The sequence below is a fragment of the Mobula hypostoma genome, chromosome 19 (genome assembly GCF_963921235.1).
Source record: "Mobula hypostoma chromosome 19, sMobHyp1.1, whole genome shotgun sequence".
NCBI lineage: Eukaryota > Metazoa > Chordata > Chondrichthyes > Myliobatiformes > Myliobatidae > Mobula > Mobula hypostoma.
In genome coordinates this window covers 42,340,882-42,358,988 of record NC_086115.1, presented here as the reverse complement: position 1 = coordinate 42,358,988, position 18,107 = coordinate 42,340,882, and the positions used below count along the sequence as shown (strand labels likewise).

The following is an 18,107-nucleotide window of genomic DNA, read 5'->3' as shown; positions in this document are numbered from 1 at the left end:
TTGCCAAGGGACCCTAAACATCTGGGTCTTCCTCCACCCCCAGTGACTTTAATTTCTGGTTCATCTCCATTACCCTCTGCTGCTCTAGGACGGATGGGCACAGACCAGTCTTATTAGTTCAAGCAGCTGTTCCCTGGTCATGATCCAGCAAAGTTTGTGCATCGTTTACAACCTTGGGCCTATTGTGCATGTGATATACAGAGGGCACATGGCACATTGTGAGTCTGGAAAATATTGCTCTTCCAAAGCTTTAAACCAGACCGCAGGATTTCATGTGAACACCATTTCAATACAAGATTTTACACTAAAGAATTTCTAATTATTAGCATTTTAAGATATTGATTCTATATTCCACTGTTGTCTCCAGGTTTGTTCTCAGCAAACCTAATGGTAGAATAGTAGGTATGCTAATTTGAGTTTCATTGGATTGTGACAACAGTCCCCTGTGGAGTTGCTGGTATTTCTTGGAGCATTACCTGTAAGTTTTGGGATGGAAACTTGCTGAGATTCCCCTGCATTTACACAGGGGACTTTGCTCTATCAAGCCACACTAGGTTAGACCCGCTGCATGATCCTTAAACCTACGCATTTCTTTGAAGATTGTAGAGCTCTGGAGTTTGTGTTCTAAATTATTTGTTTTGCTTAACTTTTTTGATTCATTTTTCAAAATAGTTTATTTGTAAACTATTAAAAGCTACTGCATATTAGAGACATTCAAAAACCTTAAATCTTTGATGGCTTTGATAAATGATAACGGCTTTTCTTGTTGGCTGAACGGTTCCAGGGAGTTCCACAGCGGGGTCTTCTGAAGTTCTACCACTATTTAAGGGCCTGCAAGAACAGCCTTTCAGATCAAGGAATGCAAGTACAAAATAAATTTATTATCAAGGTACATACACTTGCAAGATAAAGTTTGTGAACCTCTTGCATTTACCTGTTTTTTTGCATTTTTGCTCGTAAAATGCTGTCTGATCTTCATCTAAGTTACATTAATAGACAAGCACATTCTGCGTAAACTAGTAACACACAAACAATTGTCACCATATACACTCCTGAGATTCATTTTCTTGCAGGCCATACTCAATAAGTCTATAATATTATAGAATAATAACCCTAATAAAATCAATGGAAGACTGTACCAATTTGTGAATTCAACCAGTTGCTTTCCTGTGATAACATTTTGTGTAGAACTGCTCAATGGTGAGGAGAACCTTACCTATGATAGACTGGGTCATATCCGTTCAAGGGCATTGGTGTTTCCATTCCAGGCTGTGATGTAGCCAATCAATATACTCTCCACTACACATCTATTGAAGCTTTAGATGTCATGCTGAATCTTCGTAAACTCCTAAGGAAGTAGAGGTGCTGCTGTGCTTTCTTCGTAATTACACTTAGACTAAGGGAGGAACGATCGCTGCCTTTCTGCCGGACGAGCTAAATCTTTTTTACGCTCGATTTGATGCCGCCAATACTGAGCCCCTGAGGAGAGCTGCTGAAGCGACCGGCAGCTTGGTAATCTCTGAGGTCGAAGTACGCAGGTGTTTCCAAAGAGTGGACAGTCACAAGGCTGTGGGATCGGACAGTATCCCAGGGCGAGTACTCAGGATGTTTGCAACACAACTGGCAGGTGTGTTTACAGACATTTTTAATCTCTCCCTCTCCAAATGTAGAGTGCCCTCCTGCTTCAAAATATCCGCCATTGTTCCAGTACCTAAAAAGACCAAGGTAACGTGTCTGAACACCTAGCGTCCTGTCGCACTCACCTCAATAATAAGCAAATGCTTTGAGAGGACGGTCAAGGAATACACCTGCAGCTTGCTCCCACCCACACTGGACCCCCTTACAGTTCACCTACCAACCAATGATGCAATAGCCACAGCTCTACACATTGTCCTTACACACCTGGCGAAGAAGGATACTTATGTGAGAATGCTGTTGTTGGACTACAGTTCAGCATTCAACAGCATAATTCCCTCCAGGCTCGAGATGAAGCTCAGAGACATCGGTCTTCACCCTGCCTCGTGTAGCTAGATCCTGATCTTACTGACAGATCGCCGACAGACAGTAAGAGTGGGCTCCCTCACTTCTGCCCCTCTGACCCTCAATATGGGTGCCCCTCAGGGCTGTGTACTAAGCCCCCTCCTTTACTCTCTGTATACCCATGACTGTGTCGCCACCCACAGCTCCAGTCTGCTAATTAAATTTGCTGATGACACTACACTGATTGGCCTAATCTCAAATAATAATAAGGCAATGGAGACAGGCTATCCCCTACTGACATCAATGGATCTGGGGCTGAGAGGGTGAACAGCTTTAAGTTACATATACATATTTATTTTTTGAAAAAAAATTGATATTGTGAGATTTCAGTGCAGTATCCACTAAATTCAAAAAGTGGAGATGAAAGCAAAATGATTTTCTTTAAAGCTGCTGAGGCCTAGAGAGCTAATATGTGAAACACGGTCCTGAGCTATTTTATACTACATAGAGCAAAAATGTAGTATGTAGTGATATGCTTCTAGACCAGAAGCATACCCACAATTTTATTCAAATTCAAAAGTGGCACAAAATGCAGTTTTCACCAAGACAGAAATTATGATATACTGAGATTCTGCTTGAGACAAGTACAAACAGTAAAATAAAATAAAAGCACAGGAAATGTTAATTACCCTGTATTTTTTAACATTCTGGTGCTTATTGGCATTCAAAACAAAAATAATTTAACTTAAAATATTTACATAACTGTTTTAAAATAGTCACTTACTATAATTGTTATTGACTTATTTTAATTCAAGAGTTTGAGGAAGGGTAAGGTGGGGGGGAAGAAACATGAGTTATTTTCTAGCAAAGAATCCACACTTTTTTAAGGCGCCTGTATTAAAAACATTTGGCTCGTTTGGCATTTCAGGCATTTGAAGCTGGACACTATTGTTGCTGGATCAATGTGCAATATTTGAATATGACATTCGTCTGTCCTTAATTTTAACAGCATACTTACTGTACCTATAAATAAATGGGTTAATTCCTTTGTTCAAAATAGCCCACAGAATTAATGTATTAAGCATGCAACCGTACCTAACAGCATTTGTGATTTTTGAGCTGTTCTGCTCTTCTATCTCTCGAATAAATTATCTTTTTATATTAAGATTAAAAATCATTGTACACATATTACAATAAACTGCAAAAGCAAGTTCTAAAACTTTGTTCTTAAATGTACTTGTCTAATGACACCTTTGAAATTGCCAATCTGTTACACTTTCATCGATTTTTAATGTCTGTAATCACATTTCTCATAAATATTGACTGCACTAACAGAAACAGAGCAGACTGTCTCCTTGGTAACAAAGCAGCCTTGACCATAAATGGGTAAACAAACTTGCAAAGTAAATGCTTTCAAAATTACCGAACATAGCAATTCAGTCCCCTGGCCTTCAGGTTACTCATTGTAAGAATTTGTGCTTCCTTTGTAAATTAAGTTCATATCTGTTCCAATTTACCGCTATTTTCCGACCATGGCATGCCGTAATGATAGGAATAGTCAATTAAAGCTGACTAGTATATTGATGGCACAAAGAACCTCACTATCATAGGAGTATCTGCCAGCAACTGTCCTGATAGTAAACAGATCTTAACATAGGAAGCATGGCAAGTAGTTTGTCCACTGCAAGTTCTCATTAACAACATGATGAAAACCAGCTAACTAAACGAGTGAGGCTTATTGAGGGATCAGTATTGGCCAAAATACCAAAGGTGATCTTTGTTTTTTTTTAAGTAACCCATGGAACCTATCCTATCCACTTAGGAGAAGAGGGGACAGTAATTCTGAAAGTCCTGTATTACCCTAAACAGTCTGACTACATTCGCAGGCTACATCCTTAAGTATGAAATTTGCAAAAAAAAAAATCACCTTTTTATGATGGCAATGAGTGAGTAACCGAGCTGCAGTTGAAATTATGACATTTTGTAAAACTGTGTGGCGTGCTTATTTAAAATGTAAATTTGGTTGGATATTTGTATTTCTTCACCTTGGGATGCATGCTGTTTGAAAGTTGCCTGTAAGTGCAACCTTCAAAAGCTGTTCATCTAAAAAATATTTTTGATTTTTGACCATGTATTATGGCTAAAAGTTATGCCTGACTCATTGTTTTAACAGCTTTAAGTTCTACTGCACAAACTGATCTCATTACTTTATGCCAAGTATCTCAAATCACACATGATAAAGATATTTTTGTAAAATGATGAAATTAGGTTATTTTAATTTTTGCACCTTGTTCATCAGCTGTGTATGTTGTAGGTTATTGCTGTCAATTTCTAAGTCACTACCAAGTAGTGAGTTAGTACTTGTGGTTACGGCAATTAATGTTCACTAACCTGGCCATTTGATAATTTTAAGTCTGGCTTTTTATGAACATGGTTTCTGATATGAAGACAATATCTACTAATAACAATGCATAAAAAATATATACTGGGGTCACTTTCAGTAGTGTAAACACAATCACATTTCTATCTGTGGTGGTGTTGCTGGCTGTGAAATTCATTGCCACAAACAGCTGTGGAAGCCAATTTATTGGGTATATTTAAAATGAAGGTTGATAAATTCTTGATTAGTAAGGATGTCAAAGGAAGCAGGGAGAAAGCAGGAGAATAGGGAAAGAGGGAAAATAAGTCGGCCATGATCAATTGGCAGAATAGTCTCAATCTGCTCTGTTGTCTTATGGTCTTACTGGCATTCTTCACCGGAAAGCTACCTTTGAGTTCTGTGAACCATTGAGGCCATTTTATGATTACCAGATTTCTTTTTTTAGCGTGGCGCCCATATAGTCAAGTAACAAGTGTACACAGGTGAGACATTAAGGGAACAAAATCTGAATTAGGAAGTAGAAATGAGAATATTTAAATCATGTATAGTAAATGAAATAACGTAAGGGAAATGATGGTGGGAGCAAGAGAGGAATGAAAAAGATGGAGAAATAAAAGTGAAAGTTTATAGTGGTCAACAATAATTTTTCTGAGAGAATAAGACTCACACTTGACCAGAATATTAATGTACTTTCTGATTAGACATATCATTACTTTCTCACTCTTGGGTGATTAGAGTGATCTTGAGTTAGGTACACACTAATATTGGGTATTTTGTACTTTGTGTGAGGCTCTAATGAGTTCTGTGGCCAAGTGTCTTTCAAACTATGTGTGGAGGAGAAACCGAGTTGGAGACAATGGATACGACGAGTTTGATGGAGTACACTTAACAGCTTTTCACATTCAGAAAACATTGCTATTTGTCAATTAACAGACACTCATAACTCCATTGATAAGGGAAATGCATGTAGTGTTAATCAACTTCTGGTGGTATTGTCTTTCAAAGTACATTTTATTATGAAAATTATACAACCTTGAAAATAGTGTCCTCACAGACTGCCACAAAACAAGAACCCCAATACATTAAAAGCAAAGGAAGACTGTCAAACACCCAGTGTACAGAGAGAGAGAGAGAAAGAAACAAATTCTGCAAACAGCATTCAGACTGAAGTTCACAATGCCAGGCATTACTGTAGCCGGTCTGGACGTCCACTAGTTGCAGGTCACAACTTATCAGGGATCTGCTCTAAATCACGACCCGATCCATCCATAATAAATCCAATGCTGGACAGAACATGAAGATTTCATTTCTTTTCCATATCTGACGCAATCTGAACCCAGCACATGTACTTGTGTCTTGTCAGGCTCTGATGGGGCAGCTTCAGACCAAAAAGCAAAGCTAAGTAGAATCCATCTGAACATTTTTGTCAGTGCTATCATTCCCCCACTCTGCCATCCAAATAAGGCATTGCTGCTAGGAAAATTAAGTCTTCTTCCTAAACCACAGCTGGAGTTATTCTTTTACATGAGATCTCATCTGCCAACTGGAGACAGCTTCCCTGCTTGTTAATGGATCACTGCAGGAGTTCATAAGCAACCTGCATGACCACTACAAGTTCATTTTGCCTTCATTTGGAGTGCTAGTGAGAAGGCAAAGGTTTTCACTGTATTGTATTTACAGAGTTGTTCATGGAAAATGTATCCTGACATTTTATTGTATTAGGAATCTCATTAATTCAGTTTCAGATGTTGCTGTGCAATTACAGTGTTGTGATTGACAGGCAAGAAGAAAACACAAGCAATTTCCTCCACCATTATTGAAGTCATTCTCCCATCATTGTGTCCATGTAAAATTCATGAAAGATAAATTCAAATTTGGAGGATTTTAAATCTTTTAAAAATACATTTTCCTTTCCAGAAGGGTTTCAGTATTAATTTTAAATGTGTAATGTCATGACCAAGTTAACCTTTAAATCCATTGGCTGAGCAAATGTTTAGGTTAAACATCGTGTCAGCATATCTGTATGCTTAATTTTTTCTATTGTCTTTTATGCAAATATGAATCAATAATCTGGTTGCATATTTTGTAGCAGTGCAAGGAGATAAAGAAACCAATACAACTTCAGTCGCACTACCTCGCATAATGAAGCAGTAAAAGATTTTGAGAGATTAGAATGAGCGCTAACTATACACATGTGCCTTCGCTCTCTCATTTTTGAGAAGAGCAAAGCCTTCTTGAGTACTACAAACAAGTCACAGTTCTGAAAGTTTCACATGTAAATAGTACTTCAACAGCTGCCAAGTACTTTTTCAATGAGTGAGCATATGTGGAAATGTTGGCTGAATGCTTCTGGTAGGCAGTCTCATTAGCCATAAATTTGATTTTATTCTGTTACTGAATACGGTGTCGATAGGAAAGTTGTAGTACAGCTGGAGCATCACATAAAAGTTAAAGCAGATTTGAAATTCTCCAGTTCCTTGCTGCGAAAAAGAAAGTATGTTGCTTGCTGAGGATATAGTATGTAAAACCACAGTCACCCTCAATAAGGCACTGAATGTTCAATGGTTGGGAAAGAAAACATTTCTCATTTCCGGACTTCAGCAGCTGTGTTCACCACATCATATAAAGTTGAAACAAACACTTTATGATCATCAGCACAACTTTGGAAGACTTTAAAGGAGAGATCACTTCGGATGAAATTATGGCAGGGACTTGTGCATTATTTTGAATAAATGATCCACAAAGTTATAATTAGGAGATCCCGCCATACCTGGTAATTTGTACATTGGAAAATAATGGCACTGGGGAGAATGTGTTTTGGTCTAAACATCTACATGGCATGACAGCCTTCTGATGCATTGCATTGACATTCTCTGCTGCAGATTATCCTTCCCATTCTATGCTGACTCTTTCCATTTGTCCACTTTTTATTTTAGATCCTTTTGCTTGCCTGGATGCTGACAATACCTGTAGATGCAATATCACTTGCTCAGACTTTTCTGGGAATCAACACTGAGATCAACAACTATCAGCACTGAGACACGGCAGTGGAGGGCTGACTGAGTGAAGAGTTCTGCTGTCGAGACAGAGATCTCTGGATAGAAACCTGTTCGAACAGTTCCATCGAACTGATAATGTTCAAGTTAACATGGAGTAAGGAATGTCAGGCACATTTCTCGGTGCCTTAGAGCCTGCTGGGAAATGCCTCTCCTGGTACATTTGGCAAGATTTGTTTTCTCCCTTGCCACGTTATCCAGTATGCTGTCAATACCAGTTCAGTACAGCAGTTTCATCATCTGTATGATAATAATCTGCTCACAGAGTGACCAAGCTTTACTAATCCTGTTGCCCTGCAACAATACAATTTAAAGTGCTAAGACTGAAGTATGTATTGCCTGGCATCACTGAAATCTCTGACCACCTTCGATCTTAAATGTAAATTACATGCCTGCAATTTTTTTTCCATCAGAGGTCGAGGTCATACTTAGTCTCTGTTTCCTCAGCCAAAAATCACTCCAGCCAACCGCTGCTGATCTTGGCGCTATCCCACATTTTGCTGCTCAGTGTTGCGGTACAGAGGGCAGTTAAACTTCAAACTCAAGAGAAGTCTTTATCTTTGTTTAGCTTAGAAGTAGGGAGCACAGACCCAGACATTCCATAAGGATTCAATATTGTTTATTGTCATTCTTCAATGCACGAGTATGAGAATAAAATGGTTGTTAGTCCAAATCCAATGCAGCATAAAAACGCAATAAATATAGCAGCAATCCTATAAAACACAGTGTACAAGTAAAGAGGCAGTGCATGGGGGAATGAAGGGTGCTGAGGTGCTGTGGAAAGGAGTGGCTGACATGGATGCAGTGGTGGGGTGGGTTAATGGGTGGAGATGTTGATCAGCCTCATGGCTTGGGGATGTAATTGTTTTTGAATCCAGTACTCATGGCCTCCCTGATAAAAGTTCCTCCATCAAAGACTGCACTCGTATTCTTGCAGAGAACCCTGGCAGCTGCCTGCTGAAAAATCGCTGTGGTCCCCATGCACAAGGTACATACCTTCTGAGAGCATCAATCTGCACCAGACCATCCAGGAGCATACTCATGTCCTGTCTTCCATCTGTGCAATATTCCCTCAGTAGCAACATCCTCAAGTAATTGGAGTAGGTTTGTTGCACTGTGTAATGTTACATCCCTTGAAGAGTTTTTGTTCAAATAAATCACAACTGCTCTGATGTATGCTGAGATGTACAAAAACCTAAAACAATTCAGTAGAGAATAATGTGTTAAAAACCAGCAGTGTTGGGGTGAACCAACATCAAAATATTGTACCTGTGCTGTGCTAACTATTGTGCGATGAGCTTGACCAAATTCAAGAGGGTTTAGCAAATAGTGGAGAATGCATTTCACCAATTGTTGTGGGATTCTTTTGCCTGATGCACATGTGGAATTCATCACTGGCTTGGAGCTCCTTAGTCTTCTGCGGAGAAGCACCAGCAACAGTAGTCATTCAACTCAAGCAAAAGAAGGAAAGCTAGGAGAGAGCAAACATTTCTATACTTTCCTCCATAAACTGACGACGTGCTGAAGGGCTTTACAGACAATGGAGAGTTCTCAAAATGTAGCATTAGAGCCAGTTCACACACAGTAAGTTCTTGCTGTGAATGATGTAATAAGAACTAGATATTCTTTTTGTGGTGAGGTTGCCAAACAGATATGTTTTGAGGAATTAAAAATAAAATATGAGCAGGATTAGACCATTGGGTCTCTCAAGCCTGCTTTGCGATTCATTGAAATCATGCCAGATATTCTAGCTCAACATCATGTTCTCATATCCTTTGCTTCCCCTATTACCCAACAATTTATCAATCTCAGTTTCAAATGCGGTCAGTGACTGAGCTGTCCAGGGGGGAGAAATCCAGTGATCCACAACCCTCTGGGCAAAGGAATTTCTCCTTATTTGAGTTGCAAATGTCTTCCCCTTATTCTGAGTCAATGACCCTTATTTCTAGATCTCTCAGCCAGAGAAACCATTCCTGCCATGTTTACCATGTTGCTCCCTCTAACAATTTTGCACACTTCAGCAGGACTAGCAAAGATTATGCTAAAAAAAATTTATTAAGGAAGAAATTTCCAAGGTTTTATTGCAATGAAACCATAATTGTGATGAGGAGGCATGACAATGAGTCTTGGTGAAATTTCAATGTTTTATACGACCTATATATACTGAGCAGATGGTGCTTAGGACAGGCTCAATAGGACTGTTGATCAGTGGAGCATTAGGTTCTGATGATAGGTGGGTGAAGATTATAGTGAATGAAATGGTTTATTATAATAACGCTAAGGTAAGTGACAATCAGATAATCAGTTTTTGAAGTAACATATTCACAATAGAACAAAGTAATCCCATTCTGAAAGGTATCAATCATCTTTTATCTTATTTAATATATCATATTAAATATTCTTCCTGATAGGCTGAATGTCTTTTACACTCAGTTTGATGCACAGAGCAATATGCCAGCGAGGAAGGCTCCCTTTTCCCCCTGAGGAGCAGGCATTTTGTCCTGCCATAGCTCAAGCCCCTAGCCAGAGTCAACCCAAGTAATGCTGCGGGGCAGAATGGCATACCCGGCCAGGTGCTGATGGACTATGCAGCCCAGTTAACGGAGGTTCTAACGGACATCTTCAATATCTCTCTTGAACAGACCACTGTCCCATCAGGCTTCAAGGTAGCCACTATCATCCTGGTGTCCAAGAGGCCAATAGTGTCCTACCTCAATCACTACCGTGGTACTGACCTCAACATTAATGTGCTTTGAGCAGCTGGTTATGGATCACATTAAATCCCATCTTCCTGCTACACTGGGCTCTTTTCAGTTTGCTTATTGCTGAAATCAGTCCACTGAGGATGCCATAGTCCACTCTGTCCTGTCCCTCCTGGAACATGGTGCCTCATATGCCATAATGCTGTTTATTGACTTCAGCTCGGCGTATAATAGCCCCTCAGAAGCCGGTGGGTAAACTGTCCTCATTGGGTTTCAACACTTCTCTTTGTAACTGGATCCTGGACTTCTTGACAGAAAGGCCACAGTCAGTCCATCTAGGTGAAACATCTCTAGCTCTGTCACACCGAGCACTGGCGCTCTCCAGGGCTGCATGTTCAGCCCACTGCTGACACATGCCTTGCGAGATCCAGTCCGAACTGAATCATCAAGTTTGCTGATGACACAACGGTGGTTGACTTCATCAACAATAACGATGAGATGGCATACAGAGAGGAGGTAGAGTAGCTGGCAGAATGGTGCATGCACATCAACCTGAGTCTCAACGTAGACAAGATCAAAGAGATAACTGTGGACTTTAGGAAGGAGCTGTCTGACCACTCCTCACTGCACATGCACAGCTCCTCCATGGAGAGCATTAGGAGCACCAAGTTGCTGGGAGTGCAAATAATGGTCCCTCTCGGCCCCTCAACACCCTCTTTGGTCAAGAAAGCACAGCATCTCCACTTCCTGAGGAGATTGAGGTAAGTGAGGCTCCACTACTCCTACCCGGCCCATTTTAACCAGTTTTTTACAGCAGCACCATCAAGAGTACCCTGACCAGCTGCATCGCTGTCTGGTATGGGAATTGCAAGGCATCTAATGTAAGTCCCTACAAAGGATTGCAAGGACTGCTGAGAAGATCATCATTATCTTCCACTCATTAGAGATATTTATCAGGAGCGCTGCGTACACAGAGCACTTAGCATTATCAGAGACCCCTCCCATTTGTCCAACAATCTCTTTGACCCCTACCTACCTTAGGATTCGGACAAGAAACAGCTTCTTCCCCCAAACTACAAGACTACTGAGCTCCCTGCTACCACCCAGGGCTCATCACATTTGAAGTGCCAGTAGTGTTATACTGTTACTTTTTAACTTGTATGTACATGCACCTTATTATTTGTTAATTTATTTGTGGTAATGTAACTTTATGTGTTGTGTGTGTGAGTTACTGTATATATACTGTGTTGTGCACCTTGGTCCAGAGGAACATTTTGTATACATGTGTATGGCTGAATGACAATAAACTGAACTTGAACTTGATATATGCTCTGCATTGGTGTTCTGTGCAAATTGTATGTGGGGAGCAGCAGCTATTAGTTACAAATTTACCAAATTTTCATTTACTGCTAAGGACATAATTTTACAACAGAAGTGAAAGGTAGGTTTAAGAGTATTCTAAACTGTCCATTATTTATTCATCTTTAATAATGATATTTTTATAGTAAAGTAGCACATGCAAAATATACCTGCAGTATATGGTTATTTGTATAGATTTTGATTGAAGTTTTAATATGTAATTGCATCAATGTCTACGTATCAAAAATTTGCTGGCTGTAATGCCAATTACCTGTTGTATTATTTTACTTGAAATAGTTAATTTTATTACAGATATTTGCTCTTTAGATGTTTAAGTGCATGATTCCTATTGAAAAAAAGGTGAATCATTTTCATTAAACAAGTATGCACAACAAAATGATGAAAATGTTTTTGTGCATAGATGTTTGCTAAACTCTCTTGAACATGATAGTACAATCGACATCCTCTCATCCTTTGAGTGCTCCTGTCATTTCAGTTTCTCTGTATTTTTCAACCTTCCTTTGTCTACGTCACTCTAGTTGAAAGCAGTGACCAAGAAGAATTTTCTATAAGTTTAGTTTTTTACTGAGTTCATATTTATATGTAAAGCACAATTTACAGCATATTATTATTAGCTCTGTGTATGGAATTACAGTATGTCTATACTTCAAAGATTACTAGGTCACAAGGAATTTGATTTGTTCTGAGTTCTTGCTGAGTAGCCCTAAAGGTCATTAAGGTGATTACTTAGAGATAACTTTCTTAGTGAAAGCATTTGCAGAGCTGACTGCTTCCTGATATGAAGACGAACACAACAGGAGAGCAACCATAAGGCTTGGTATCCACTTCCTATAGCTGCACAGATTAAGACAAGGTACTTTTACACCCAATTGATGTGGGCAAAGATAGATATGGGAATGAGCTGGCAATGAATACATCCAGCACAAATCTTTTCCTCTTTACAGAAGGAAACCGTTTTCAGGACTGCCATAGGAATTGAAGAAACATTGCCTACCTAATTGAAGAGTGTTGAGGACAACAATAATTTACATTTATATTGCTACCTGGAAATTGGATTGCAATGCACCATGTTTCTAAGCACTACGCAATTCCATTTCAATGAAAAACCTATTAATAATAATAATATGATTTATTTATAGAACACGTCCCACACAAAGAATGTTGCTCAGGGTGTTTTACAATGGGATAAAGTGCAATCATGAAAATAAAAGGCAAAATGATGTTAGTTAAAAACAAGGCTAAATGAATAGGTTTTGTGCTGGCATTTAAAAGTGTCATCTGAGTCATGCATCCTTGTAGTTTTAGGTATTGAGTTCCACAGTTTAGGAGCATGGTTCAGAAAAGCTGACCTGCCAATTATCTTTTGAGAGAGATTGTTTACATTTAAGACACCAGCAGAAGAAGACCTGACAGCTCGAGCAGGATTAGAAATCAAAAGCGACTCTGTGATGTACTCTGGTCCCAGACCACTGGGAGCTTTAAAAACAAGTAAGAGAACCTTAAAATCAATTATAAAAGAATTGTAAAATCTAAAAGTAGTTAGGATGGAAATGATGTACTCCCTGATCCTGGTTTTAGTTAAAAGTCTAGCAGTGGCGTTCTGAATAAGTTGAAGTTAGTCAATCAATTGCTTTGGAAGTCCAGAAAAAGTGCATTGCAGCATTCTAATCTATTTGATATAAAGACATAAATTAGATTTTCAACATCATTACGTGACTGAAATGGACGTACTTTTACAATATTTCTTAAGTGTAGAGATGATGCTCTGGTCAGTTTCTTGATTGAGAATTTTTAAAATTCGAATCTGAATCAAGGATAACACCCAGGTTTGTTACTTCTGATTTTCCAAGGGGAGCCAAGTTCCCAAGCTTCTCAAGGAGGGAAATCAGCTGGTTGTCTATCTTTTTGGTTTCTTATTTTGTCAGATGTGCTACGCACAGAGATGAATGGTGGAGCCCTCGACATGCTGGAGCAACGTTGCCAGGATTGTTGGTTTTAACACGTCCAGCACCTGTGCATGTCACAGGCCATTTGTGTTGAATCAGGCCTACCATGAAGAGGATCCATCTCATTTGAACCCACTTATGTGTCTCAATTTGCATCTAATCTTTCATTCCTCCCATATTCTATCCAACTTGACTTTTGCTTGAAAACAACCCCACCCCACTTTAAGGAAAAGATCTAAAGGGAATCTGGTGGATATATTTTTCAGACATTGAGTAGTGGATATGTGGTATGAGCTGCCAGAGATAATGGCAGAGGTGGGTATAATTACCATGTTTAAAAGATATTTAAAGATTTACTTCCAAGCGTGTCTGAACATGAAAATACTTTTGGGCTCAGACCAGGTGCGATGAGTTTTATTAGGTTATTTAGTGGCAGTAACAGACTGAGGAACTGTTTGAGAGGGAATGAAGGGGTACATCCATAGTCGCTTTACAGGATGATAAACTTGGCCAGGGGGTGGGGTCAGAAGGTAGTTTGTTCACCATCATCATCCAACGATGACCAGATGAACATGTACTGCAGTGTCTCTGTCTTTTCTTGAACTTTTCTAAATTACATTGTTGAGGGGGAGATATTCCTATCTTTCCTTGACATTTTTAATTGCTTGTTTTGTATGCTATTCCAATTAATTCTAACTGATGAAGAACCGGAGCAAAGGTCACTGGAGTACTGTTTTAATAGGGCCTAATCTTCCAGAATGATTTTATTATTATAATTCCATATAGTTTCAGGTGCGGCTTTGAAGGGCAGAGGAAAGCAATTTGAAGGTGAGAGATGGATATTGTGTGCTGGTAAAATTTACAGGGATCTGGACAATTAAAAGGAGGGGTATCAGAGTCAGTGTAAAAAATCCTAGTCACTAGAGAAAAGGGTTAACATACAGTACTGTGCAAAAGTCTTAGGCACATATGTATGGCTAGGGAGCCTAAGACTTTTGCACAGTACTGTAGCAATTTTATGTATTGCACTGTACTGCTGCAAAAAAAAACACAAGTTTCATGACATACGTGAGTGATGATGAATCTGATTCAGAAATGGGTCACTATTGTGGACCAAGAGTGGGAAGAGGAAAGGGAGAGGGGAGTCACATTTGGGAAAAGGGGAAGGTAGCGGGAAGCAGCAGAGAGACATTCTGTAATGATCAATAAACCAATTGTTCAGAGTCAAATGACCTTGCCTTGTGTCTCAGGGCTGGGTGTGTCGGCACCTGTGCCGTGCCCCGCCCTGGTGCTCCTTCCCTTTCACCCATCCCACATCTGTCCCACGGTGCTCCACCCTCGCCATTCCCAACATCCTTTGCTTGCGCCAGATTTATAAACTCGTTCTCTGCTCCACATTGACAAAAGTCTTAGGCACCCTAGCTGTACATATGGCCTAAAACTTCTGCACAGAACTGTATTTGAGGATGCACCAGGGTTATTAGGTGATGAGAGGTGAATAGTGAAAATTGAAAGGTTTCAATAGGTAACATTTACTGTCAGAGAAATGTGTACAATATACATCCATGAGGAGTGCCCCAAAGAATGAATGACAGTTAAATGTTAGAACCCCAAAGACCCCCAGCATTACCCCTCCCATGCATAAGCAGCAGCAAAGCAACAACCCCCCACCAGCAAAAGTGCAACGGCATCCCCCCCCCACCGAGCACTCAAGCGTGCAGCAAAGCATCAGTAAAGACACAGGCTTGCAATACCCCAAAGACTACCCATTCACCCGGTGTTCGACATACCACTGGCTCTCTCCCTAATAAGGGAAAAAGAGGTGCCCCCGTTTCACAGTGAGAGGGGAGACACTGTTAGCAGTGAGGAGGATGCTAAGAGGATGCAGGGTGACTTGGATAGGTTGGGTGAGTGGGCAAACTCATGGCAGATGCAATTTAATGTGGATAAATGTGAAGTTATCCACTTTGGTGGCAAAAATAGGAAAACAGATTATTATCTGAATGGTGGCCGATTAGGAAAAGGGGAGGTGCAACGAGACCTGGGTGTCGTTATACACCAGTCATTGAAAGTGGGCATGCAGGTACAGCAGGCGGTGAAAAAGGCGAACGGTATGCTGGCATTTATAGCGAGAGGATTCAAGTACAGGAGCAGGGAGGTACTACTGCAGCTGTACAAGGCCTTGGTGAGACCACACCTGGAGTATTGTGTGCAGTTTTGGTCCCCTAATCTGAGGAAAGACATCTTTGCCATAGAGGGAGTACAAAGAAGGTTCACCAGATTGATTCCTGGGATGGCAGGTCTTTCATATGAAGAAAGACTGGATGAACTGGGCTTGTACTCGTTGGAATTTAGAAGATTGAGGGGGGATCTGATTGAAACGTATAAGATTCTAAAGGGATTGGACAGGCTAGATGCGGGAAGATTGTTCCCAATGTTGGGGAGGTCCAGAACGAGGGGTCACAGTTTGAGGATAGAGGGGAAGCCTTTTAGGACCGAGATTAGGAAAAACTTCTTCACACAGAGAGGGGTGAATCTGTGGAATTCTCTGCCACAGCAAACTGTTGAGGCCAGTTCATTGGCTATGTTTAAGAGGGAATTAGATATGGCCCTTGTGGCTACAGGGGTCAGGGGGTATGGAGGGAAGGCTGGGGTGGGGTTCTGAGTTGGATGATCAGCCATGATCATAATAAATGGCGGTGCAGGCTCGAAGGGCCGAATGGCCTACTCCTGCACCTATTTTCTATGTTTCTATGTTTCTATAACAAAACAGCTCGCTGACTTATGGTGCTAAAAGTCTGTTGCATCGCTTCTTCCAAGCTCTGTGCCCAAAGGACCTGAGTCTCTGGGCACACAGTCAGCAGCCAGCTTGCTGCTTTCAATCGACCGTCTCCCACAACACACCAGTTTTCTGCGCCAGCACCCACCTCAGTTCTGCCCACCTCCAGAGGCACGAAATCCCGGAATCCTGAAGGCGCTTGTCCTTGCATATCAAATAGCGACCAGTCCTGAGACCCCGAGAGCACGTCCTATTTCCACAAAGAACCAAAGTCAGCGTGTGACTCCAATAGAGATATTAAAGATAGAAATAGAGCTGTTTCCGAAAGTGCAAGCAAAGGAGTTGCGGTTAGGCGCCATCGTCCTCAACCTGATGAGGAATAACCCGGTATATGGCCTGCAGTCCCGGGTATTAAAATACTGCATTCAGTGGTTGCAAAAATATCTGTAGTCTGTGCCACTTTACCGAACCATCACCAATATTCCTGCAAGCAGCTGGAAGCAGGCCTGAAATAATTAGTTATTGTGGCTTTATTGTCCTTGTATAAAGTGGCTAAGGCCTAAATCTGACTCTATGCTGACCACCAACCAGTCAATTTAGCAATCACAGTCTGTGCCTGGTAGGTGCAGCAATATAGTGTGGTTGGTGAACCTTAGATTCGAATAACCAGAGTATCGTGGCAGTTAAGTCCTCTTCCACTGGAAATGGAGAAGTCTAAAATAAATCTTCTTCCCTGTTTGGATTAACCACCCCGTACCCTGATATAAAAATGGTTACCAGATGGCCTGCAAACTTTTGTGTTACTTTCCATTATCTTCCTGGAAAGGAACATGAAGTGACAACAGAATTGCATTATGGTCTACCGCTGAGAGCATGGCATATCAGGAATGGAGTGATTCTAAAAGGCATTCATTTATTTCAAAATTCCAAATACAAAGTAAATTTTATTATCGAAGTGCATAGTTGTCATCATATAAAACCCTGAGATTCATTTTCTTGTGGGCATACTTAACAAATCTGTAGAATAATAACTGTAACGGAATCAGTGAAGGACCACCCAACTAGGGCATTCAACCGGAGTGCAGAAAATGAACTGTGCAAATGCAAAAAAAAAGAAACAATTATAGTAAATAAATATTGAGAACATGAGATAAAGAGTTCTTGAAAGTGAGTCCATTGGTTGTGGGAAGATATCGATGATGGGGCAAGTGAAGTTATCCCCTTTGCTTCAAGAACCTGATGGTTGAGGGGTAGTAACTGTTCCTGAACCTAGTGTTATGAGTCCTGAGGCTCTTGTACCTTCTCCCTGGTGGCAGCAGCGAGCAGACAGCATGTCCTGAGTGGTGGGGGTCCCTGATGATGGACGCTGCTTTGTTGCAACAGCATTTCATGTAGATGTGCTCAGTGTTAGGGAGGGCTTTACCCATGATGGTCTGGGCTGTAGCCACTACTTTTTGTATGATTTTCAATTCAAGGGCATCGGTGTTTCCATACAGGGCTGTGATGCAGCCAGACAATATATTAATAATATATATGTATCTTATTTATTTAGAGATACAGCACAGTCTTCTGGCCCAACAAGACTGCGCTGCCCGATTACACCCACGTGACCAATTAACCATGCGTCTTTGGAAATGAGAGGAAACTGGAGCACCCGGAAGAAGCCCACACAGTCACGGGAAGAACAAACAAACTTTTTACAGACAGCAACATACATCAAAGTTGCTGGTGAACGCAGCAGGCCAAGCAGCATCTATAGGAAGAGGCGCAGTCGACGTTTCAGGCCGAGACCCTTCGTCAGGACTAACTGAAGGAAGAGTGAGTAAGGGATTTGAAAGCTGGAGGGGGAGGGGGAGATGTAAAATGATAGGAGAAGACAGGAGG

At 40.7% G+C, this 18,107-nt stretch overlaps 1 protein-coding gene across 2 annotated transcripts in view; it reads left to right on the top strand.

Annotated features, from left to right (window-relative positions):
• Positions 1-11,420, top strand: part of pwwp2b (PWWP domain containing 2B) — a 74,470-nt gene extending 63,050 nt beyond the window's left edge. For both annotated transcript variants that reach the window (XR_010021000.1, XR_010020998.1), the window contains exon 6: positions 7,297-11,420. The gene's annotated coding sequence lies outside the window, so the exon portion shown is untranslated. The remainder of the gene's footprint in view (positions 1-7,296) is intronic.
• Positions 11,421-18,107: the final 6,687 nt, after the last annotated feature.